Here is a 26,114-nt window from a genome sequence, read left to right as displayed (position 1 = left end):
GAGACGATTTCTATCATAGTTTGCAACATGGAGTTGTTTCTATTAGGATCATAGGGAGAAAAGAAAACTTAAACAGCTCCACATGCTGCAGACCCAATAAAAATTTATGATCACAAGCCACACAATTAATGTAATTTGTAATTAGGTTGTGAACCAGTGAGCAGGATACTGTCTACTTTGGGGTGTTTTGCAAACCTTTCAATCTCTTCTGGAGTGTGTCCCAGATATTGAATGGGCAGAATATTAAAGCGATTTACTAGGGATAAGGATGTAAAATAAATTTTTCAAGAAATATCCTGGACTGCACGAATGCACATAATCACAGCACACACCACCATACACAGAATCTTTGCCGTGTTGGTTGTTCTTTAACCCCTCCCCCCCAAAAAAAGATTAAAAAAATGTTTCATTGGAGAAAGCTCTGTTATAAACAACAAGCATCTGTGAAAGTTCCATACAAAATTAGGATATACCTGAAAAGGTCAATACCAAACAACATATACTAAGGTTAACCTAAGTTTATCTATTTAACTGATTGAAATTATATTAGGGAAAATATGCAGAAAAATACAAATAGGAAGGGTATTCACAAAAAGGAAAAATATAAGTAGATACATAATTTTACTACATAGACACATACAAAACACACTGCAGTTATGCATCCCAATTCTTTTCATCTGAATGACCACATTTTTAAAATTGATACACTTAAAAAAAATAATAGAATGGAATAACATGTGAGTAGAAGCAGTGCAGAAACAGACCAGATTTATACGGATACATCCTTGCCTATCTCACAATGGCCAAATCATCCATGCTCTGATTTATGTGCAATTTTTACCTGAACAATTGATTCATGTTGTTTGCTCTCTTTCAGTCTTTAGATTGAAAATGCGGCTATAGCAGGAGACACCTTTATATATTTTTTTAGAATGTTTTAAAATAGCTCATAGAACTTTACTAGGCAAAACATACAAGAAGCAATTCCTTACCCCCAAACCTTAGAGTTTAAATTTAGGCAGTTTGTGGTCTTTTCGATACATACAAAGTAGATGGGGAAGCAGGAATAACCACAGGCAAAGAGGAAGCAGGAATATAAATGGCAGAGGTAAGGATAAAGCTTCATTTTACATTCAAGAATTTCTCTTCCTGCAAGTTCTTTGAACCCTCATTATCAGAACTTATGCCCCACCCTGACTCATCCATACTATATATATAAAGGTGGTAAGCCATTTGATTGATTATGTGCCATTAAGTTGTTTTTGATTCCTATTGATCACATACAGTAGATATATTTCTCCATGATGATCTATCCATAACCTGGTCTTTCAGGTCTTCCAACAATGTACTTATCACCACTGTAACTGAGTCCATCCACCTTGCTGCTGATTGTCCTCTTCTTCTCTTTCCTTTCACCTTTCCCAGAGTTAGAGCCTTTTCCAGAGAGTTGGGTCTTTGCATAATGTGTCCAAAATAGAATAATTTGTGCCTGGTCATTTGCGCCTCAAGTGAGAACTTTGGGTTGATTTATTCAATAATCCATTGGATTGTTTTCTTGCTGTCTGTGATATTCTCAGAAGTCTTCTCCAACACCAAAATTCAAAGGCATCAATACTCTTCCTATCCTGCTTCTTCAAAGTCCAACTTTCACTTCCTTTTATTTATTTATTCATTCATCAAATTTATATGGCACCCATCTCATGAAAAAGTGACTCTGGGCAGCATACAACAAGACTATAAAGCAGTTAATAGTTTTCCACAGAATGACAAAAGGAATACCATGGTTTGCACAATTCTGATCTTTTGCCAAAGGCTCCTGAAATCTGACTCAGACAATGTATCACTGTATAGTAATGATTAATGTCACAAGAGTGAGGCTGTAACCTGAAATAATTTAAGGGAAGCCACCTGGCATTTCTAATCCAAACATAACAGTTGCTTATCCAAGAGCAGGAGAAAGATCTACTCTTTGCTATAAACTATAGTCTCCCGAGTTGTATAAACCTGGAACAAAGGGAAACAGGATTAGGTACATTTTATAGGTTGTTCCTTCTTTCATCCTCCCCAGATTTAAGCTTATTTGCAAAAGGAAGAATGTTGCCTAAGTTTTCCCCACCAGGGACCTGTATTTCATTGAGCCATGCAAGCATATTCCAAAATTCTCCTCCACTTTGCTGATAAAGGGTTCTGCTATTTTAGGCTTCAAGGCTTTGGTGTTATTAGGCAGTGTGCATCAAAGCTCTGGTAATGTGACTTGTGTCTTGTATACAGTGCTTCCTCTCTCATACTTAAGGAATTCTGGATAAAACACTTCTAAGAAATTCCTACCATGAGTATTCTTCCTCATATATCTGAGATGCTTCATTTCTTTCCCTTGGGGAGGAAAATGACATAGAAAAAAAATAATATAATGATCTCATGAATGAAAAAAATCAGAGAAAGATGGTGGTTCTGTACTAGACTAGCTTTTAACTTAATTGCTGATGCTTACATTCAAGTGCCTTTTCTATCAGAATGGAGGTAGATACAAGCCACAAGATTTTTTGTTTGTTTGTTTTGCTGTGATACAGTTATGGAATGTCCTCCCAAGGACATTATTGCAGTGGTAATATAACTCTTTTGGGTTCTAGCTACAGTATGTTTATCCAGCCAGATGTCTTCCAGATGTATTGGATTTCTACTTACTTTTGGCCATGCTGGTTAACAAATCTAGAGCACTTAGTTGGGAAAGGCTAGGCAAATATTTGTTATTCACCTAGCTATTTAACTTAAACTGATATAAGAAAATGAATAAAATAATCTTAGTAGCTATGTCTCTCTCTCTTTTTTTTCCCCAGTAAACGGACAAACAGAACATTCCCAGTCATTGAAACATCTAGCAAATATGCATGCAGAGGCACAAAAGCCAGCCACCTTATCTATTTTTATCAATCATTGGCAAACAAAGAACATAGGTGTCATTCAAAAACAATTATCATGAAGTTCTCTTCACTGACACACAGTTCTGATAAGGATAACAAGCCTCAGTTTTATTACTTCTTTCCTTTGAAGAGAAGGAGGAAGAAAAGCAATAATAAATTCATTTTTGCATACTGTACCAACTGCAGCACATTGAATAAACCATATCACTATTTCTGACTCTAATACATTGACAAATAGGCAGTATGTCAAGTCCTATTTTTTATCATCCTGTTCTGTGTGTCTATACCCAAAGCATAAATCAATATTGCTCAACCTAGGGTCCCATTCATGGTGAGTTTTACTAGTTTTAATAATGTCTAAATAGGGTTTAGATGTGGTCTTAATAAACTGTCTTTGCATAGTGTAATTTTATTATCTTATTCCCATAGTATCTTTTGCATGATGGAAATAGTTTATATAGCAACAAGAACTGTGCTGCCATTTCCTTGGAAGAAAAGGTTTCGTTTCAGAGAACTACTATTCCTGGGAAAGTTCTGATGCAACTTCTGGAGAATATATTTCTGCTACCAGAAATGATTCACAGGATAATCCATGATAATGTGAGTCAGCACTTCCACTTTGAAGCCTTTCCAATAAAAAAAAAATGAATAAAAGAATTGAGGAATGTGGGGGCGAGGAGAAAGGAAACAGACATGAGCTGTACTAAGCCAATGTGTGGTTTCTTTAGTCTTTGCTTACACCAGTGTATGAATCCAGCCATTATGGATTGAAAATTATGGATTATGCACATTGTGTGAATCTAGTAATTGGAACTTATTCAACAGCAATATTTAAAATAATGTTCTGGTATAGTGAAAGGATATTGTAATTTATTATTAGGGAATCTAATAATATAATTGGATTTTGCTTTATTAGTTTATAGAATCTGGTAAAGACTGGAAAATTTTGAAATGTTTATATATATATTATGTTGGGGTTTATTATTAGCGCTTCCTTTTTGTTTTCTGAGTCTCTTGTGCCAATTAAACTTTAACCTAGAGACCTAGGCTTGAGGAATAGTTTGTATATTATATTTTATTTTGCATATGATATATTGTGTTTGCATTATATATCTTATAACATGTTCAGTTACAGGCATGAGGTATGTAAAGTTACTGTAACTATTTCAGATGGTTGGAAACGTATCTAAATGTGAAGATCAATAACCAAAATTGTTGTTTGTGCCATAAGAGCTTCTGGCATACATAAAATTACAAAGCCTTATGTGAGCTGCTCTTCTCTCTATCCCAGTGTTTAAAAAATGGAGCAAATACTGATCTGCCTCATATGGTTATTATAAGGCTGATTGACACAATGCTTAGATTTTAAAAGATAAATAGACATTTTCACAAAGGATAGGTCTAGCTATTATCTATTGACAGTAGTATGAAACCGCCTTCAGTGAATTGTGATGGCAGTATGGAACCTCAGCATTCAAAGGTAATAAATCCCTGAACATTAGTCACTGAAGATAAATATTAAGGACTTTTTTGTCTTCATACTCAGGTTATTTTTGAAGATATTTCATTGGCCATTACATAAAGTAAAATGCTGGATATAAATGAGCTTTTGGCTTGGCAAAGCTCATCTCATTTATGTCTGGTTAACAATTTAAATGTCAAAAATTGCAAATAAAATGGCATGCATTACTGCTAATAAATTCTGTCTTCCTTAGAACTTTGCAGGCAGTTTATTCATGGATCTTATATACAGCAAAAGGATAAATATTGGCTACTGACAGATGGACGTAAGAAGGCATTTTCTCATTCCATCTGCAGAGCAGCTTGCTAGTGTCAGAGGCTCCTGGCTCAGTGGGGAAGAGATACTTTACTTAGCAACAGTTGGTCCTAAACAGTAATGTTTTCTATTATAAAGAACTGTCAAATCCTAATATATTTACTCTGCAGTTCATTTGGATTTGCTTCATGGAACATGCGCTATATTGGCCATTCTGGCTTCTTTTACAAGGAGGTGCCTGTGTTCAGCTTTTAGCCATTATATGTTTAGTTTCCAGTTCAGGAGTTGCTGGCAGGATGTTGGCTGCATAAGCCTTCTCTATATGCCTTTCAGATTTCAAGTTTCTACTTGAATATACATAACTGTGTGACCTCCTTTGGTTGATGCATAATAATTAAGTAGGCCCATGGTGATTGCCCACCATTGTAATCCTATGTATATTCCTGTATACTGGAAAAATTCCATTAAGCTTAGTGTAGGTTATAACTATGCTTGTATAACAGTGAAGCTGGCATTAAGATCCCTCATTCTTGGGAATTTGTTTGGTCTATAGTTATTCTTTATCATTTCTATTTACAAGATGCTTTTACTGCTCTGATCAGTTGATTATGAGTGGTCAACTGTATTTTATGCATTTAACCCATATAAGAATCCATATAAAAGCTTAACCCTCAAACCAGCATAGCTTAATTTAAAAATGACTGCTTACAGAGGAAAGTCCACACACTTTCCATATAGCTCTAAGTCTAGTAGCAGCATGTTCTCCAGCAGGGTCTGCTAATGCTTACCTTGGGCTGAATCTAGCTGCCTTTTTAATTTTCTACATATTCCTAATTTCAGGAAATTTAACACAAAATGGCAGCTAAATTTAGCTGCTCAGTGATGTGCGAGATGATTGGTACTGAGGTTGTGCCTACAGACTAGTAAGTCTATGAGACCTGCAATCCTAAATATATTCAGAAAGTAATCCTATTTATATTTATATTTCAAATTTGTCACTGCCCATCTCACTGCAGAGTGACTCTGGGCAGTTTAGAGTAAAAACAATAAATATTAATTAAAATAGAATAAATATGAATTAAAATACATTACATGAAGACTTCCTATATAAATAATAAATATCTTTCAAAAAAATGTTAACTAAGAGTTATTAGACTCGGGGAGCATCTTCAAGTGCCAGCCATCCCCAGAGTTGTTTATATCCCCTCTTGTCCCATGTGAGTTGGCAGCCAGGTCTTCACCCCTTTCCAGAAGGCTGAGAGAGTGGGGGCCCACCTCACATCTGAGGAAAGAGTGTTCCATAGGGCAGGGGCAACAGGAGAGAAGGCTCTCCTCCTGGGCCCTGCCAGATGACATTCTTTCATAGATGGGGTCCGTAACATACCTCCTCTGCCTGACTGGGTGGGAGGGGTTGATGTCATGGGGATAAGACAGTCCCTCAGGTAACTTGGTCCCATGCCATGTAAGGCCTTAAAGGTGATAACCAATACCTTGAATTGGACCCAGAAGCAAACTGGCATCCAATGCAGCTCCTGCAACAAAGGTTTTACATGTGCCATCCTTGGGGCATCCAAAATTGCCCACGCAGCTGCATTTTGCATCAGCTGTAGCTTCTGGATACTCTTCAAGGGTAGCCCCATGTAGAGTGCATTGCAATAGTCTATACAGGGAATGACTAGGGCATGAGTGACTGACCAGAGGGCCTCCGATCCAGGAAAGGGTGTAACTGGTGCACAACATGAAGTTGAGCAAAGGCCCTCCTGGCCAGGACTGCTACCTGCTCCTCAGGAAGGAGTTGTGAGTCCAGGAGGACCCCCCACATTCTGCACCGGGTCTGTCTGGGGCAGTGCCAATCTTGCACTTCATTATCCACATGATTACAAAGTTCATTATCCACATGATTCTCATTGCTTATTGAAGTTGTTTGGAAATTTGTCCTGCAACTAACACTCATCTGGGAACAACTCAGAGTTAGATTCCCTTTGTTCTAGTGAAGACATTTATAATATACTTCCTACAGGAAAGGGTCTAATATGATTGATAGACTTCAAGAAGGCCTTAAAATGCATTTATGTGGCCAGGCTTTTTACATTGTGTTTTTAGCAGTTTTTGCTATTCTAACTGCTTTCTCAGTTTGTTTAGATATAAATTATTGATGATAATGTATGTAAGTATAATATAGTAGCAGTAGTAATAATTAAAGAAAAAAACCTACCATTCAGGAAAATTAAGTTTCCTTGAAATCAACCTTTTATATGAATAATGGATTTTGGTTGCCTAAGGAGCAGCCCATATATTCCTAATTGTAGTACCAAATACCAATCTTTATAGTACAAAAATGTATCCTCCACTATACCGCAAAAGAGGCTGGGGGAACACATTATAGCAATCTAGCTCTCCACAAAATAAAAATAAAAATTCCAGTGAGGGGATATTCAGTGAGTAAAGCCTGATGACTGAGGTGGTAGAAAATCATAGTAAAAGAGCAAATGAAACAGATTATTTGAATCCTGAGCAGGACTTGCACTTTTTCCTTTTGTACTTATTTCTAAATAAATGCATTTTAATGAATTATTTCTTTTTATAAATAAATGTAGTAAAATCAGAATGTCAAAGTCCCTTGATTAGCAACCAAGGTTTACAGCAACAGTAGAAATTTAACCATCTTAAACAATATGTGGACAAAATGACTTTATCTGTCTCATGCCTTAAAATCTGTTCTACTGGCACCATAGCAACTGGCAGCATAGAAAAGGATAAGCAAAAGAAAATGAAAAAAGAAGAAAAATGAGGTTATATGATCATGAATTATTATTAAAAATAAATTGAATTTGAATGGTTGGTTGGCTAGTTGGGTAGATGGGAAATAAAACAATAAAGTACAAATGAACAAAATAACAAATCCAAATAAATGAAATATCTTTCTAGAATTTCTCTATGAACTAGGATTGTTTAGCAGAATTATTGTTCAGTATGATAGGAGAGTAACATTTCCATTCAGCTTTGGGAAACATTAAAAAGTTTGAGCTGAATTTCTATAAGCAATTGTTTTAGCGAGGAGAAAATGAGTTTGTAGATTAAAAAAAAATCTCCTATACAAATACGGCAGGAGCATTTTAGAGCTTTGGACTCAGAGACTAAGCAAGCAAACATCATTGAACCCTCAAGGTTTGCTACACTACAAGCTTGGCCACCAGTCTCTCACTCTGAAGCTGTCAAGCTATTTGAATCCCTTAGAGCTGGAAAAGCCTCTCGCAGTGATTGCATTCTCTCTGAATTGCTCGTATGGAACTATGCATGGTGGGAACCTCTTTTTGCCTCACTCTTTATGCATATTGATTGTGTGGAATATATCCTTAAATACTGGGGATTGGTGCTAATAGTCCCAATATAATAAGAAAGGCAATGAAGGGGATCCAGCTAATTATAGACCCATCAGCCTTTTGAGCATGATAAGCAACTAACATGCAAAACACGTACACCAGAAACTATCCAAATGAATTGAATCTGAAGGCCTGCTCAGAGAATAGGTGGGGTTTTGAAGCAGATGCTCATTGGTGAACCACATCCTTGTGTTACATCATGTGATTGAGAAGCACATCCACAAGCTTCCAAAAGCTACGTAGCTTTTCTTAACTTTAAAGCTGCATCTAATTCCATATCCCAGACATTACTATGGGAGAAGCTGCAAAACACTAATATTGACAGGGGATTATTCCTCCTAATTCAAGAGCTGTATTCAAACATCTAATTCCATATCCCAGACATTACTATGGGATGTAATGCTTAAGGAACACTTTCTAACATCATATATATAGACAGAACGGTGTGAAAGGGCTGCATTTTGTCCCCCACCTAGTTTAACTTTTACATACTGTATATCGTATGGTTGATCTCTTGGATTTCCCAGACTTTCATGCATCAAAGTTTGTGAGTCACAAGATGCCCATATTATCTTATGCAAATGATGCTGCAATTATCTCTTCCACACCTATAGGGATCAAATGAGTGGTGAGAACCACTGTTCACAACTGCACTTAAAACGGAGTGGCTATAGCCTGCCAAAAATCTAAAATCATGGTTTTTGCCAAGAAACTAAAACAGCAAGCCTGGATAATTGAACAGGATAAAAATGAACATATACACTCCTTTAAATATTTGGGGGTAATCTTCCATGACAAGGATTCTGGAAAGTCCACTGTGAGCATATTATACAAGTGGCATCAAAATCTACAGAAGATTTTTCTGCTCCCAAGGACATAACTGATACCAGCAGCGCTCAAGTTTTTTTAATGCTAAAACCTTACCCCAAATATTTTATACTGGCTGAACTGTACATGAAACAAAAAACAAAAAAGGCCAAAAAACTAGTGCTGCAAAAATTGAGCAATGTGGAATATCAATCTGAAGTCAGTTCCTTCTCTAGAATCCTAGTAGATACAAATTCCTAGGATCCAGCAAGCTTCTTTTACACTCTCACTTCTTTTAAGTTGAGGAAATAATTTTTTTTAGGGCTAGGCACAAAGTGCTCCCATTGGTGCTTCTCTACATCCCCGTACCCCAGTGTGCATGTCCTTGTGACTCCAGGGAAATTGAAACAATCCTATATGTCCTCTTTTACGGTAACTTTCACAAGGATCTTCAAAACGATGGTATAATCTCCCTTATACTGTGAGTCCTGGGCAGAATGGATTATTTTTATATCCATTACCTCCTTTCAGACTCAAATCGTGAGATCACCCACATGGTAGCTAAATTTATCCCTGCAGCAGTTAAAACAACATTTAACTTCAACCTAACACCTCAATGTCCTTGGATTATTTTATTTTTCTTTCCCTTCTCTTTCTCTCTCTCCTCCTTTTATATATCCCTGAATTATGTTTATAATAAACACTAGGTATGTATTGGGTAAGTATAATTAATTAAGCTCAAGTTATTCCAGGTAGAAGTTTATTTCAGTGTACACCTTTATATTTAATAATCACATTTTAAATTAGCTAAATGTTTTAATATATTAGTATTTTAATATTCTACAAGACTGTTATATAGCAATATAGCTTTGTATATACTTAACAGTCAAGCATTTCTCACAATTTTCATTGTCTCGCATGCTTTAAATAAGGTCTGGTCCTCCAGTTCTTACCTGCTGTTTTTATTTTTCCTCTCTTTTCTTCTCTATTTTGTGTAAATTACTCAGCTACCTTTAACCCATTTCCCTTTCCCTCCCTCTAATATTCTTACTGAATTGTATCTATATCTGGTAATCAACAGTAATAAAGGATTTGTATTTGTGTCTGTATTTGACAAAAAATGTTCTCCAGAAATCCAACATAAAAATTCTTTTTAAAATATCTATAAGATATGATTTAATCTTTCTCTTTCTCTTGCTGCTTTTTCAATAACCAGACAAATAGACACCAGGTAGCTAATATGACAACATCATGGCTCTGTGTAGCCAATCAGATTTGGTTAATGGACAACATAAAGTCATCTTCCTCTTCTCATTCCAGTTCACGCTATTTGGAAACTTCCCAGTTATTGACAAAGGCCACATGGGATAAATTTCAAGGGGACTTTTTTTTTTTCCCATAAAAAAGCACCCCCTCCCTCTTTAGACTCAGGTCAGATTAATGTGGGTGGGATCCTTACATTACGTTCATTCCAAATTCTTGCTTGTACTTCAAGCTCATCATCCTTCCTGAATGGGATTAAACCAGGAACTTCACAGTAAGACTAAATACTAATAAATAATAGTAAGCAAGCTCTGCAGGCAGTATTAACTTGAGTAGGGAAGTCAGTGGCTCTAGCAGCTGGAACTCAGTAAATCCTATTCATGTTAAGATTTCCATAGGCATATGCAATGAAAAGGCAAGTTATAAGATGAATTTCCATGCTAGTTTCTAGGTTATTGATTCAAGATGTACACTGCTTTCCAGTTCAGTTATAACATCTTTCCTGTAACTGTTCCCACACAAAAGCTTCTAGGAACACTTACAATCAAATGCAGGTTATATTATTGAATTAAGTTGGAAATATAGATATTTCAAGAAAATATTTTGATTGTAGTAGTACATTTCAGTTTCTTAACCAAGATTATTGTGAGAAAATAATAATGTGGTTTAAGATTTAGCTCATAAATTGGTGGTAGATTGATCCATTGTCTTCTCTGTTCAGAATCATTCTACTGTCAAAGAACCCAGATGTGCTTTCATGTGGGAGTTAAAATAAGGCCCACAATCATCACTGCAAGCAAGCAAGCACTGCAAGTAGTGTTTAAATGCCAAAGAAAATGTGTGCTGTTCAAGGGAGATGAGAAAAGAACAGTGATTAATACTACTATATTCTCTCCTATTGCTTGCTTATACTTCAACTGAAGCAGTGCAACAAATGTACATATATTTTGACCCTAAGGACTTTTAAACAGCTGCACTCTCCATCTGATAAGGGAACGATGGACAGGTGTATTAGCTCTCTCATGTCCATCAATCATTCTGAAAATTCAGGATAGAAGGGGCTGCAGAAGGTGGGGAAAATAACAAAGAAAGGGGAAGAGCTAACACCACTAGTCACACTCTCATTGTTCATATGTAGAGCTCACATGGATGAATAGTGTGGGCAAGTGACCTTTATGTAGCCAGAGGTCACATTTTAAAATCAAAGGACTATTGGGAATAGGGCACTGATATAATGATTTCCCCAGAAAGAGTGAAGATAGCATTTGACTTGATAATTGCCTTTGGGGTTTTAGGTGTTATGTGTATGTGTTTAATTTATATTGAAAAAGTCATGCCATTATTGGCATATTATCTTGAAAATCTACAAGGGCCACAGAAATCTCACAGCCAATTGCAGCTTGGAGGCTGAGGACTGCTTGCCCACACATGGCATATGCATACCTCTTCTGCCAAATAGGCCTTAATCCATGGCTAAAGAAAGAAGTGAAGATGCACAGGTCTGTTGTTTCAGGTCTGTAATGCCTTAGAGCAGCTTTTCCCATTTTGGTATAATCCAGATATATCGGGAATGGAGTTGCTGGCTGGATATTCTAGAAGCTGCAGTACATCACATTCAGGAATGCAGTCTGACAACATGTTATTCTCAGTGAGCATTGAGAGACTAGTGTCCATATGTGCTCCAGAACACAAAAGAACTTCTATACAAACACTTCTAACCTTGGTTAAAATGTTCAGTCTCATTTTGAAAGTACTGATCAACTTAATCACATATGTTAGCTTGTCAAAAGGGATCATCCAACATTGCAAAAATTGCCAGCAAGTATGCTGTGTAAACAAAGACTGTTGAGTTCAGTTGTGTTGTCTAAAGGGACCACATGCCTTGAAAACAATTCAAGTCAATCCTTTTGAAAAATGAAGTAGGTTGAATCTTGTGTATATTCTTGTCTCATATATATATAACTAGAAATGTGATCGCTCTGAGACCTCTTTCAGGCATTTAATAGTTGAAGAGTCCAAATTATACTTCCTGTTTTTTGCAGCTGTTGCTGCATTTGAAAAGGAACTTGTGTGGAATAATATATTGGTTCTAGATTCTGAATCAACCTGCATGTATTTGTTCTTTCCCCAAGTCATCTTTCTAGTTACAGCTGTGTGAAAACAGGAACTGCAACATTTTAGCTACAGGAAGGACACAAACCAGGAATTCCAACTGAAAATGGTTTTAATCTACCTTTGTGAGTGAACTCAGGGTATATGCCACAGAAATATATTTACTTATTTTATTTTAGAAATTTATAACAGCCCCAAACATACAGTGATTCTTGGTGGCATACAGTAAAAACAATCATACAATACATTGCATTGTATTGTGCCTTACTAAAGGTGCTAATAAATATTATCATTATTATATTATTATTTAAGCTTCTCCCAAATCTGCAAGAAGGATTAGGCTAACAATGGATGATTCAAGGTCACCCAGTGAGCCTCCTGACTAAATGGGGATATGAACCTGGGTATCCTGAATCCTAGGCTGATGGGCTGATGTGCTAAATCCTAGGCTGATATGATATGACGCTGCACTAGCTATCTATTCTGTTCTTTGTGTTCCTGATAGCTTCTCAATTCTGGATGTATATGTGAATCTTGAATCCTTCCATGGAAAATGTAATCATCAGCTGTAGAGTTCTTAAATTTTTATTATTTGGTACTGGAGAACTTGCATTCTAATTATAGAGTCAGTGTGGTTTATAGCAGGGACAGACAACTCCAAGTCTCAGAACCTCAGATCTCTTGATCCATGTTGTTTCTCATCACAATTACTTGAAATTGACAATGTAATTTCTTGCCATTTGGAAGTGGGAAACACGTAAAAGTACGTATCCTAAAATAGGGTTAACATCAATAAAAATAAAATAAACTTTCCCTTGCAAGAAAAGAAAGAAAAAAGAATCCTTATTCTTTCCAAATGAGAATCTGATCTGGTTTACCATCATTACCACCCTACAAATTACACATATGATCTCTAGGCGCCAAAATGTTGTCCACTCCTAATTTATGGCTTGCTGTGAATAGCTGTGAACATTTTAATAATGGATGACACCACCCTGATTATGGCTTCTTTTACTTTTTCATGCCAGCTACCAGTGATTTTGGCACTTGCTAAGAAAAATAACCTAGTAAGCATCAAGTAGAAAAATCTAGCAAACATGAAATTAATGCTAAGCAAATCATTGATGGGTATGGAAGGACCATGTGTTGCTATGAAAGAATCTCCAAGCACAAACTTACTTCCTTCCTTCCTTCCTTCCTTCCTTCCTTCCTTCCTTCCTTCCTTCCTTCCTTCCTTCCTTCCTTCCTTCCTTCCTTCCTTCCTTCCTTCCTTGATAGCAGCCACATTCAGAACAAATATTCAATTTAAATTAGCGTTTTAAAGACCAAATGTAGAACCCAACATTGGTGGTATGATCTCAGAAACTGGATCATTTCTGAAACATACCTCCTGGTAGGAAATGCATTTAATTCTTTTAGAAATGTTAGGGTTATACTTATACGTCCATATACTATATGCAAATGAATAATGCTCCTTCCATAGTTATCACTTATCTCAACATACAGGGATGGCAATCCTTGTAAAATCATTCCAGACAGCATAAAAATAGATGTCCTCTGTATTTCTTTACCAAAGTTTAACCATATTTGAAACTGAAATGGAGAGTAAATACAAATCTCTGCCAACAGGCAGGAAACAGGAACAGAAGGGTTAGTAAAAGATATCTATTCCTTTTGGAGATGTAGGAGTTTTTTGCTTTAAGGTTAAAAATAAAATAGTTTAAAATAAACAAACACAAAAAGCTGGTAGGGATAAAATGAATAAATGATAAAAATAGAAACTTTGTATACTTTTATTGGCTACAATTAAAATATTGAGAGGAGAGAATAAACTTACCAGATAATAATGTCCTTAGGGAAGTTTTGTTTTATGCTTCTGACTTTATTGACATATTTATGGTTGGTGGTACCTTGTCTGCAATAAGTGATGCAGATCAAATAGTTGATTGCTTTGATTCAAGGCCCACTTCTTGTGTTCTAAAATAAGTAAGCCTGGATGCAGGAAATGAGCCAATAAGGACTTAGCTAATTTGTAACATTAAAAGAAAGGGGGTAACATTAGAGCTACCAAATTCTGAATGACCTCCAGATGACAAAAAAGAGATATAAGAAACTCTGATTCTTACCATGTTGTGCTCATTCAGCTGCTAAGATCTGGTAGTCCAAAGTAGCATATACACCAGCATGGTTCACTAGGCTTTAACCATTTCCTTATACTCTATAACACAGTCCAATATGTTTTAAAATCCTGGGTAGTTATACTATCTTGGGTAATTATATCAATATATACTGAATGAAAATGACATGATTAATTCTGAACCCTATTACAGCAATAGCACTATTACAGCAATAATCAGCAATTATTGTTGATTCAGACATATGGCAGTGGGCTTTGGATTTGTCTGATCTTTAAAAAAGTCATCCTGGATTTCTTGTACAGTCAGTTTGCTTAGTGTTAGATTCAAGTACAATAAAACCCTAACTTGGGGGGAAAGGGAGTCTGTTAAAGGTGGACTTTGTATAAGTGAACCAATTTCCATAATCTCCATCAATCAATTACATTATTTGCATGATTATGTAATTAACATTTTCTTTATTTTGTATCATTTTTATATAATTGACACAAATAATGTAAATTGATGCAGGTGATGTAAATTATTTCCAATTATCCAGATTGCTGTAGAAATAATGGACCTTGTCCATGATTTGAGAGTGAACTTGCACTAAAATTCTGTACAGCGCATCCAGAGTTCCTTGAATGAGGATTCGTAACACTAAGATTTTCTTGTAGCTTAGGGTTCTCAAATTTTGCAAAACTATGATGATCTAAAACATTTATGTGATCCTCATCATGAATAAGACTAAATAATATAACATAAATAGGAAAATAAATAAATAAAACAGCTGTGATTGGCAGATGGCTTTAACAATGACTAGACCTGTGGATTTAGCTATTTCTCAAAAGTCCCTCTGGCTTTGTCTTTTGCTTTGTCTGGGCAAGCCTCACAGCACTCCTTCTTTGCCCGCACAAACCTGATAAATATTTTAAAAAAAAGTTGCAACCCCCTTGTACATTGCTCAAGAGCCCCCTGAGCAGGATGATTCATGGTTTGAAAATAATTATTTTAAACTCTTTAGCCCTATCTTCCTTCTTTATTCCATTGCTTGCCATTGGCTTTATAGCATTTCCTTGCTGAGTTATGGGGTCTGATATTAAATCATCACAAGGACTGAAAACTAATGTATGAAAAGTGATGGGGACATTTGTTCCAACCCCATCCTCCACATGCTGATGAGGAAAACCTTCACTGAGATGGACATGCAGTAATACAATCAGGCCTTCTGAGCCGATGGAGGGTTATAACCAGATGAATGCAATGATATCTGGACCACAGAACTTCTCTTCCTGTGTGAGAAGGTAGAAGATTGTCTTTTATGCTTTTTTATTTATTTTATTTATTTGAATTTATTATAGTCCCCCAAATCCAATGGACTCTGAGCGGTGTACAAGATCGAAACATCTATAAAAACAGATAAGACATAAAACCACACAGACAGCTGGGTCTAAAGCAATCTTATAAACAACAGAAATCAAACAAAACATGGGCCCCAGAAATACAATAGTACATTCATACATCAACCCCAGGCCTGGGACCAAAGCCAGTTTTTAAGAGCTTTCCAGAATCCTAGGAAAGAGGGCACAGTCCTCATCTCTGGGGGGATGCTGTTTCAGATTTTTTTCTTTAGGATCAACACACAGCAGGAATGCAACATAGCCATTTTTAGTTGTTATACAGCCAGATTGAGGTCCCTATACTTTGGGGGCTAGTGGACACATGAAGACTTTTAAGAACATGTTATTGCAAATTGACTGCTGGGAAACTCCCATTCACAAAATGGCAACTTATAGGAAATAGCCAGTCACAAATATTAGTTTATGAGACGCTATCTGCTATCCCCTTTTTTTCTGCATGATTCCAGGCAAAACAATGAGCCACTTTTATTTTCTAAGAAAGCTTAAAAGAGCCATCTGAAGTCCAGATACATATTTGTGAAATAAACATTATCCTGGGACCTGATGCTTTGCAGCATGTCAGCTTCTCACCTAAAACAAACAAACAAAACAAAATTTAAAAACCCTTTAAAAACATATATGAAGTTCAATGTCTGAATTATGCCAAGGGAAATGTTCATTATGGGCACAGGCAGAGCACTGAGAACTCTGAAATGAACATGGCCTTATTGCTTTCATTGGACTATATGCAAAACCACACCTCCCATGAAGATGGGTCTTGCTCTAACAGGATAAGAGATCTTAAAGAAGAGTTAAATTATTATGCCTACAGGCGTCCTCATTGTCTATTAGTGCTATCTTCAATCCTGGAGCAGAGGTTGATATTTCTTTTATTGAGAAGTTAGGGGATGATTAATAAAAAGAAGAGCTCGGTTCCCAATGTTGCACCTGAACAGGCATCAAAATCATTGGTGTATAACAATGCAGGCAGCTGGTTTAATGGTTTTACACAGATGTGGCGGTTCTGTTAGTGCCATCTGTGTAATAATCACAATGTTTTATTCTCTTAATTTACTTTTTTGAAAGCATGCTGCTTGTTTATGAGTGATAATGCATCCTCTATGTCACTCTTATATCAATAGCAAGTTTTCTGAACAGACATGTGAGCAACAGCAGTATCACATACCACCAGAAGTAAAAGGAGTTACTAATTGGCCCCTCTCCAAGATATAGCCTTAGACAGCCCCTTCACCCTCAAATCTTAGGAAATGACTTCTGGTTCAGAATGCAGTTTCCATTATTAGAGCTTTGTCTCCAGCATCTCAAAACCTGACGGTACTTTTCTTCATGCTATTGTTCCAAATCCTCATAATTTATCCAGCTTTTATCTCATAATATAGAAGAAGTGATATGTGAAGCACTGTTTCCTCTGAGAAAGGTAAAAAAAAAAACATCCAAGAGTTTGCAACATATTCTCAAGCTATCACTATTAAAAACGTATATCTGAAGTCTATTTGTATGCAGGTAATTTATGACTCTTTAAATGGTTTCCAAATGTTGGCAGGTAAGTAAAAACTAAGCTATTCTTCTTCCCAAATGATATTGCCTCTTGTCTCTTCTTGTCTCAACAGGAAGCACCTGCAAGCAGTAAATAGACTGCTTTGGAGGCAGGGCATGAAAACTTTGCTCTGCAGCATAAAGAAATGTGGCTTGTGTCTCAGCATATAATCACATAGGGCTGCAGTGCTGTGACCTGGGTTAAGCCTCATTGAGCCCCATAGAATTTACAGAAGATTAGATCTACCAAGGACTGAGCTGTTTGTCATATTAAGAAGCTCATACTTTCATTTGGGGGGAGGGGGGCTGTCAGCATTTTTTTTCTTTTTCTTTTACACAGGATGGCTTTCAACAGCTGGCAACTTACTTTTTATTCAGAGAAAAATTTTAAACTCTTCAAATTGCTACAAAACAGCTGCAAGTAGCTATCTTCATTGATCTACAAGGTTTTTACAAAACAGCTTGAAATGTTGACTGAAAATCTTCATAAATTGTCTTTGAAAAAAGAAAGAAAGGCTATATGTACTATATATAGTTCAGATCTGTTTGGTAATATCAAGAAATGAGTTACTGTAATGACATTTATCTGGAGTTGCTTCTTATAACTGAAAAAACAAAATACATGGCTTTTGTTTCTTTGCTTCTAATCCAAAACAAACATATAAGTCCTATACTATATTACCTTCACTCATTTCCAGTTCATTCTGGGCCCAGTTTAAATTACTATTTGTGAGATTTATTGGTTTTAGTCCACAAAAAAGATCGAACTAGAACAATAGACAAGTTTCTTCTCCTTCTCCTTCTCCTTCTCCTTCTCCTTCTCCTTCTCCTTCTCCTTCTCCTTCTCCTTCTCCTTCTCCTTCTTCTCCTTCTTCTGTAGCTTAGTCTGCTCTCCTGCTTTCTTCTCTGCCATATCAATACTGCTTGAAAAACCTGGATTGGATTGTTTCCAAATTTGCCCAGTTATAAACATTCCAAAAATGCAAATGTTTCAATGCTGTACTAGTGTTAATTTTTAAAATCCTCCTGGCCTGAAATCTTTCCGAACGTTGGTCCTGATAACTGTATTCATCAAATCAATCTGTATTGTAAATGACCCCGTAATAGAGATGAAGATCTTTATCGTAAGGAACAGGGCTATGAACAGAGTAGGCCTGGGGCTGTCAAACTGCCCTGCTCAGGTACATGTCTGCATCTCTTGAATATTTTGGCTTAGAAAAAAGGCAATGAAGAAATGATCGAAGTGAATGTGTAGAAAAAGTAAAAGTAAAAAATGTTTTGCTCTCTTCAATAATATTATAATCCAAAGACATCCAGTAAAGCCAAATGGTAGGTGATTTAGGACAGGAAAAATAAGAACTTCCTCCCACAGATCATATCTAACCGCAACATTCATTCCATAAATTGTAGGCTATGTTGGCACAATATGCTTACCACACTGAAATATACCAAGATATACCCAATCCAATTATCTGGGTTCTCACAATGTACTGAAGCATAAGCAAGCCATATAGACTGGATTCTCACAATATGACAGGCTAAATATGATTGGCTAGTTAGTGTGTCATATGAACATGGTCCTAGTAATGGCCATGAACTTGAGCAAATTCAATATGGGATTAGACTATTTATGGGGAATAAGGCTATCAAAAACTATTAGCCATAATGGTTAGAAATTTACTCATCATATCAGATGTAGCTTCCCAATAATAGACCTTGAGCAACATTACTGAGAAGCTGTTATTACACCTGTATGCTGGTAGGGTATCCAAAGACATCCAATTATCCATTGTAGGATATTTGAATGGTGGGTGAAAGAGAATTTTTACTTGATCTAGCAGGATTTTCTTGTGGCTTTGGCTAGAAGCTATATTTTATTGTTTAATGTAGGTCTTGAAGTTTAGGTAGTTTGTAGGGTTTAGATAGTAGTTTGAAATAGTATTTTATCACATGTGAACACATGGGAAAGTATATTAAAATGTTTTAAATAAAGAACTCTCTTCAAGTTCAAAGGGCCTTACATCAACATCAACATGCCTCAAATTTTAATCCTCAACAGTAAATATTGGAAATTAATTAAGGCAATTTAATTTATCAGTAACCGTTATGTAACAGTAATAAGTCCAGTATACTGGTTAATCTGACCCCAAGCTGACCGTGAAGCTCACAGGGGTAGTTTGGGTCCATCATTGGATCTCTACCCTGCTTTTCTCATAGAGATTTTGTGGTGTGTATTTGTACATACAGTACATACTCTGAGAAAATTGAAAAATATACTGCTAACATAGCTGGTATAACTTAATTAATGTTAAAATATAGATGAAGTTTTCTTATAAAATGGCCATGTGATTTGCTTAATATGAAAACTGTATCTGTGATGACTGAAAGAATGCTGTTATTGTTTGGCTATAGAAAGGAAAGACAGCAAGAATGAATGAAGAACATAATGGGGTTAGTTTATTAAGTATACCCTGGAAGATGTTTAACAGAATTCTGACTGAAGTATGGGAGATGACAAAGAGAAAAAATGGGAAAGGCAGTATGGTTTGTGTCATGCAGAGTATGTACAGACCAGATTTTTGCTATTCAGCAGCTTATTAAGAAATTCATGAAAGTGAGAAGGAAAATGAATGTTTTTTTGAATGAGAGAAACCATGTGATAATAGAAATAGTTTTGAAATGTGGAATCTTTTGCATGGGAATGGAGCTGAAGGTTGGGTTGCTGAATGAGTTAAGAGTTATCTAGTATGATGCAGGTAATGCATAGCATGTATGGGAATAAATGGAATACTCAGCAAAGAGAATAAAACTGAACCAGAACTTGGTAAAGATATGTAATGTTCCCCTGTTTGTTTAATGTATCATTATTATTACAGTTGGTCGCACAGCCAGCCAGATGTTTAGACTGGATTTGGCATTTTTATCTACCTATTGAATCCTTCCCAAGGACCTGGGATAGGCAGATGTTGTTGTTGGATGGTGTTTAAGCTGCAGGATATAAGCTGTTCCAAGTAAAGCTGCCTTTTGCAATTGACTGATGGTGATTTTGTCAAAGCCAATGGTCTTCAAGTGGTGCTCCAGATGCTTTGGGATTGTACCCAAGGTGCCAATTACTATTGGTACTATCTTTGCTTTCTTTTGCCACAGTTGTCCTATTTCTATTTGCAGGTCTTTGTATTTTGTGATTTTCTCCAGTTCTTTCTCTTCTATTCTGCTATCTCCAGGTATTATTATTATTATTATTATTATTATTATTATTATTATTATTTTCAATTTGTATGGCTGCCCATCTCATCTAAGTGACTCTCAGCAGCTCACAGCAGGTAAAAAACAATCCAATAAAAACAAGTTAAAAACCAATATATAAACATATAAAAACCCTCTATAATCAATTTAAAACAAATAAAAATCATGATCAGTGGCAGAATCCATCCTTAAATCAGCTCAATGCAGCCATTGTAAATGCTCCTCACCATTGCCAGACCCCCAGGCATGGCAATATTTATGTTTAATATGTAGGGGATGCTTGAGGGGATGGTAGAGGTGTGTGGACACATGAAAATATGTGTGCTTTTTTAAAAAAAAAATGAATACATCAAAGTCCAAGGTAGCTATCAGCCCTTCATGGTTGCCCAGGTCAGGAAACAGACACCACAGATTCCAGGAATGCTACTTCATTGTTGTAGGGTATAATAACAGAATCTTGAAAATGTGTCAGGGTTTCTCTCTGCCACATCCTATACCAAACAAAATCAAGGCAAGGTCATTTTGAGTTTTTTTTCATGCTTTCCACTTTCCCAGGACTGAGTTGCTGTTTTACCTTCCTTAACAACTTCTCCATTCCAAGGCCATCTCTACATTCCCTGGTAAGTCAGTGGCAAATAGGCTTTATCTGGAGAAAAGCAGCTATAGCATTATATCTGTTCAGCTTTCCCCAAGAGTTGTGGGGATAATGCCATAGGTTATGGGCTGAGGTTTGAAGACTCCTCAAGGAACTAGCAGGGGCCCAAAGAACTACATCCTGTGCATACCCCTGTGGATTCCAATACATCTATTTACAGAGTATGTGTGATAAAACAAAATAGATAGGATCAAGAATGAATAGGGGTTGAATGGCTATAAATTGAAAACAAAAGTGAGTAACGAAACTGAAAGTTCATCAAAGTGGCTTGGTCATATAGAGGGAATGAATATGGATCAAATTGCAAAACCAATATATGAAGGAGAGTTAATGGTCAAGAGGAAGGCTAAAGCTGATAAAGTCATGCTTGGATGGAGTTAATAAAATTCTGAAAAAGAGAGATGTAAAAAGTTTAAAGAACAAAATGGAATATATGAATTGGTGTATGGATGTGATGGAGACAAAGATAAAAAGTTATGAAGAGGTATGGTGAATGGTGTTATTATAAACTAGATTTAGCTTTATTTCTTTTTCTTATATCATGCTTTTAATTTCTTTGGCTTACTATTTCTTACTTCTGTTTTTCACTTTGCATAATGTCGCTTATCCCAAAAGAGAATTGAGTGATATACATGTATGTATGCACCTAAAGAATCCCTAACATTCTAGCTATTTTTTATATGGAAGGTGTTCAAGCTCTTTAATCATTTTGGTTTCCCCCGTCTGCACGTTTTATAGCTCTATTAAATCCTTTTTCAAATCAGGTATCAGAAGTGAATGTAGTATTCCAGAAGTGGATGTACCATGACACATATAAAGGCATTACAATTAAATAGTTTCATTTTCAATCCCTTTCTTATCAACCCTAGCATCGAATTTATATTTTTCATGCCTGTCACACACTGAATTAACATCTTAATTAAGCTATCTACTATGACTCCAACATCTTTTTCCTGATTAGTTACAGATGGCTTAGGCCCATCAGTATAAGTGATGAAGTTAGTTCCACCCCTTAGTGTTCCTTACTTACTTAAACTAAACCAAATTAGCCATTTCATTGACAATTCACCCCGTTTAAGGTTCCTTCTTGAGCTCCCCACAGTATTTTATACCTGAACAGTTAGTTTAGTCTACAAACCTGTCCAGTTGAATATTTAACTCTAAATCAAGGTAAAATAAAATGGATAAAATGTGGGAACACCCCCATGTAAGTCATCTTGATCTCCTACAAAGAAGGCAGAATATAAATGAAGTGGTAGTATCATTATCATAATGGTCACCATCATCATCATCATATAAGAAAGTTCTGGGTACTCAGAATGTTTAATGAAATTTGTCTGAAACTGTAAATAAAGTGAGTTCAAGGAAAGTCAAATTTAGATGTAATGAAAAAGAACAATAAAATTAAGATACAATTTTTTTTACTTTTGAAATTTTTGAAATCTGTTGCATGAGAAATGAGTGGTAGATAATAGGATGTTGATTTAATTTTAATAATGCCAGCTAATAATTAATATAATTGCTACTGGTCAATGTGGAGTAAGCACTAGTTTCATTCATATCTTTGGAACCGAACAATATCATGCTTAAAGATGTTAAGTATGACGTTGCTTAATAAGACACAATCTTCATTTTCATTTTTCATTCCAGAATGTGATCAGGAAATTACTCTCTTAAACAAACATACTTAGTATGAATTTTAGTTACTGGGAAGTTACAGCCTGGGAAGACTAGGTTGTCTTAAAATGTTGCATGGATATCCCCATCCCTGGGATGGTGAAATAAATGGATCTTTGGTTTAATTCAGCATGACACTTATATTCTTAAAATATTAACAGATGCCTCACAGAAGAAAAGTTAAATTCATATTTCAGCTGCTAGTAAAGGTTACACCCCAGACAACCACATTAATGTTAATCCCTTCATTACACAGGGTAAGACTCTTGTCTTAGTGTATCAACGAAATGATAGATCACGTCCACATCAACATTATTGCCAAGAGGGCCACCACCAAATATATATTTTTTAAACCAGAGTCATCTGTCACAATCTGCCATTCACAGAGTTACTCATATTAACTAAGCCTGATGTCTCAGTCTATGGAAAGACTTTTCAGTGTGAGGCATTAGATATTTATTTCATAGATCACCACAAGCCATTTCCATGGCATAGCTACAATAAGTCACTAAGTAAATACATAAATAAAATCAGCAGTCCCCCCTTCTTTTTATGTTGTGGGTAAGTGAAATCTTAGAATTCAGAGAATTGGGATAACAGTTTAGCCCAGTAAAATTATACTGATTTATTTGCATTATTTTTAAAGAAAATGAATCATCTGTATGCATCATTATCTGGATTCTCAGGGAATTCAAAGCACTACTGAAGTCTAATGTATCCCAAAGCTCCTGTCATCATGTTGTGACTTAAGCTACTTTCAGTCTACCTGTGAATCAGAGACATGAAAGGGCCCTCAAAAAGAATTGAAAGCAGGTACCCCACAAAACAGTGTTTGTCAACAATCAAGCCAAATGATAAAGCTTGTGGCAGAATTTCAAGCATATAGCCATTAGTGTTCAGCATAAAATGCTTCATTTCTTGAGGAAATGAGATGTGGGCTTTTTTATCTGGTAGACATGCAAAAAACCCTCAAAAGTACTGGAAAGATATACATAGTATTATGCAGAAAATTTTGGAAATTGAAATTGAAATGAAATCACAACTCTCTTTAGTAGGCATAATCCCAGAATATATCAACAAGAAATATTATAATTTACTGAGATACATTCAGCAGCAAGAATAAATTTTGCCCAACATTGGGAGAAAGACACAACTCTGATGATATCTGACTGGGAACTTAAATTTGGAGAATATACAGCAATGGCAAAATTAACAGCATATATTCACAACAGAAGTTGAACTGAATTCAAGCATGACTGCTTCCTATATATACAATATATTAAGCAGCAAGGTAAATATAACCACACTATGGTTTCTAAGGGGACATAAATGTTTACAGACACAGCAAAGTGGATGAGTTATAAAGAAGGGGGAAGTTAGAAACCAAATGGTTTTTTTAACTTTTAAAACTTTTAAAACTTCTAAAACTTTTTTCTTTTTCTTTTTAATATTCATAAGTAACAGTAACAATACAGTGGAGATTTTAGTATTAAGTTCAGTATTATGCTTAAGATAGAAACCTTTATTATATAACCAATAATTTAATGCGTTTTGCAATTTTTATCAATGCTACACTCAGTTTTAGATGTAAAATTTAAGCAACCTTATGCTTGTCAACATTAACATTTTAGAAAACATTGACATAACTTTTTTTAATCTTTAAAGGTTTAACTAAATCATCAGAGTATTAATAATCTCTAATCAATATTGTATAAATGCCACTATACCTAAATAATATCGTGTACACTTGTGTTTTATAACAATACAATAAAACAATATATTAAAGGGAGAGGGAGAGGGGAATGTGGGCTTTTGTTTGCCATTACTTTTTACAGTTTGGTTCAAAGGTAGTTCATATAGATCAGTAGAAGTGGATAATCTTATCAGGCACAGTCTATTTCATTTTATGGCATGTGGAGGAGAAGTAGATGCCATATTTTAAGAACAGAACTGGCAAGTATTAAGAATGCACTTCTACTGTTTCTCTATAGTCAAATTAGTGGCTATGAGTGGCCCAGGATGCCTTCTGAGTAGAACTGAGCTATTATTCAGTTTCAAAGAATTCATTCACATGACCACATTTGGCCTGTGGTTATCTGTGGGTGGGTGGGGGGAATTGGAGGACCTAAAAAAGTGACTTGAATTGCAAATTTGATGTTCATACCCATACTCAGGACTGTTTCCTTCAACTAAGATTTCTGTTTTGTGAATTATTCCTTCAAATGTTCAAGTACATAACAGTCCCCCCCCCCCATAGCTCTTCTGTCATCATTTCACATAATCTATCATAAATTTTTATCCTGAGGGACAGATCAGTCACTGTGACTTTGTGCTTCATTTAATTATAAAATTTTGAAATTCCCATATTTTTACTATGAATGAATCCCATCTGTAATGGCCTGTAAGTCTAATAAATTCAGAAAATAAACCCATTACCAGATGAATGCATTTTACTGGTTGTATTGAGATATTCATACTGGAAACATTTTTTATATTAAATTTAAAAAGAAGTTTCTATACAACCACACTTTTCAAAACAGTCTGGTAAAAGGAAGAAAATTAACTAGATTTATATCTATGTGCTATTTAATTCAGTGTTCACACTTCTCATGTCTACAAATAAAAGTAAAAAGCCCACTAATCATAGTGCACAGTACTATAAAAAGTTGGCAATATGTTTAGTATCCCCAAAATAAAGTATGTGCTAATTATCCTGACCTATCCCAGAAGAATCAACATACTTTCAACTGAACTAACAAGATGGGCAGCAGTAAACTTTTTTATCTGCAACCAGGCCAAATTTATTTACAGAGTGCTTAAAATATCAGTGGGTTGAACATGGAAAACCAAAGTTCACAGTTGCAAACTAAAAAATCCTGCATTTTTTTCAGTTCTCAAAAATAGTCAGGAAACTATATTAACTCTGACATTTCAAGCCTATTAGAAATGTGATTTTCACATTCTGCTTTAGAAAAATCTAGTATTCCATGGAATTAATTGAAAATATCAAATAATAGATCAGTAACATTCATCAACTATTTCTGAAGAGCAATTATGTTTTGGAATTCAATACGTTCTAGGTTGAAAAACAGGATTTACTTTCAACTGATGCAATATAACAATAATGCTTAACAGACTGCCAATATCCCGTAGGAACTAAAATTTGTCCCAGATTTCTTTGCAGTATAGAAGTTTCCATGGC

Source organism: Python bivittatus, unplaced genomic scaffold, assembly GCF_059951505.1.
Source record: "Python bivittatus isolate LINGU-HERP-01145 unplaced genomic scaffold, Pbiv_v1 ctg000350_np1212, whole genome shotgun sequence".
NCBI lineage: Eukaryota > Metazoa > Chordata > Lepidosauria > Squamata > Pythonidae > Python > Python bivittatus.
The sequence above is the reverse complement of the archived record's forward strand: the minus strand, read 5'-3'. Positions refer to the sequence as shown.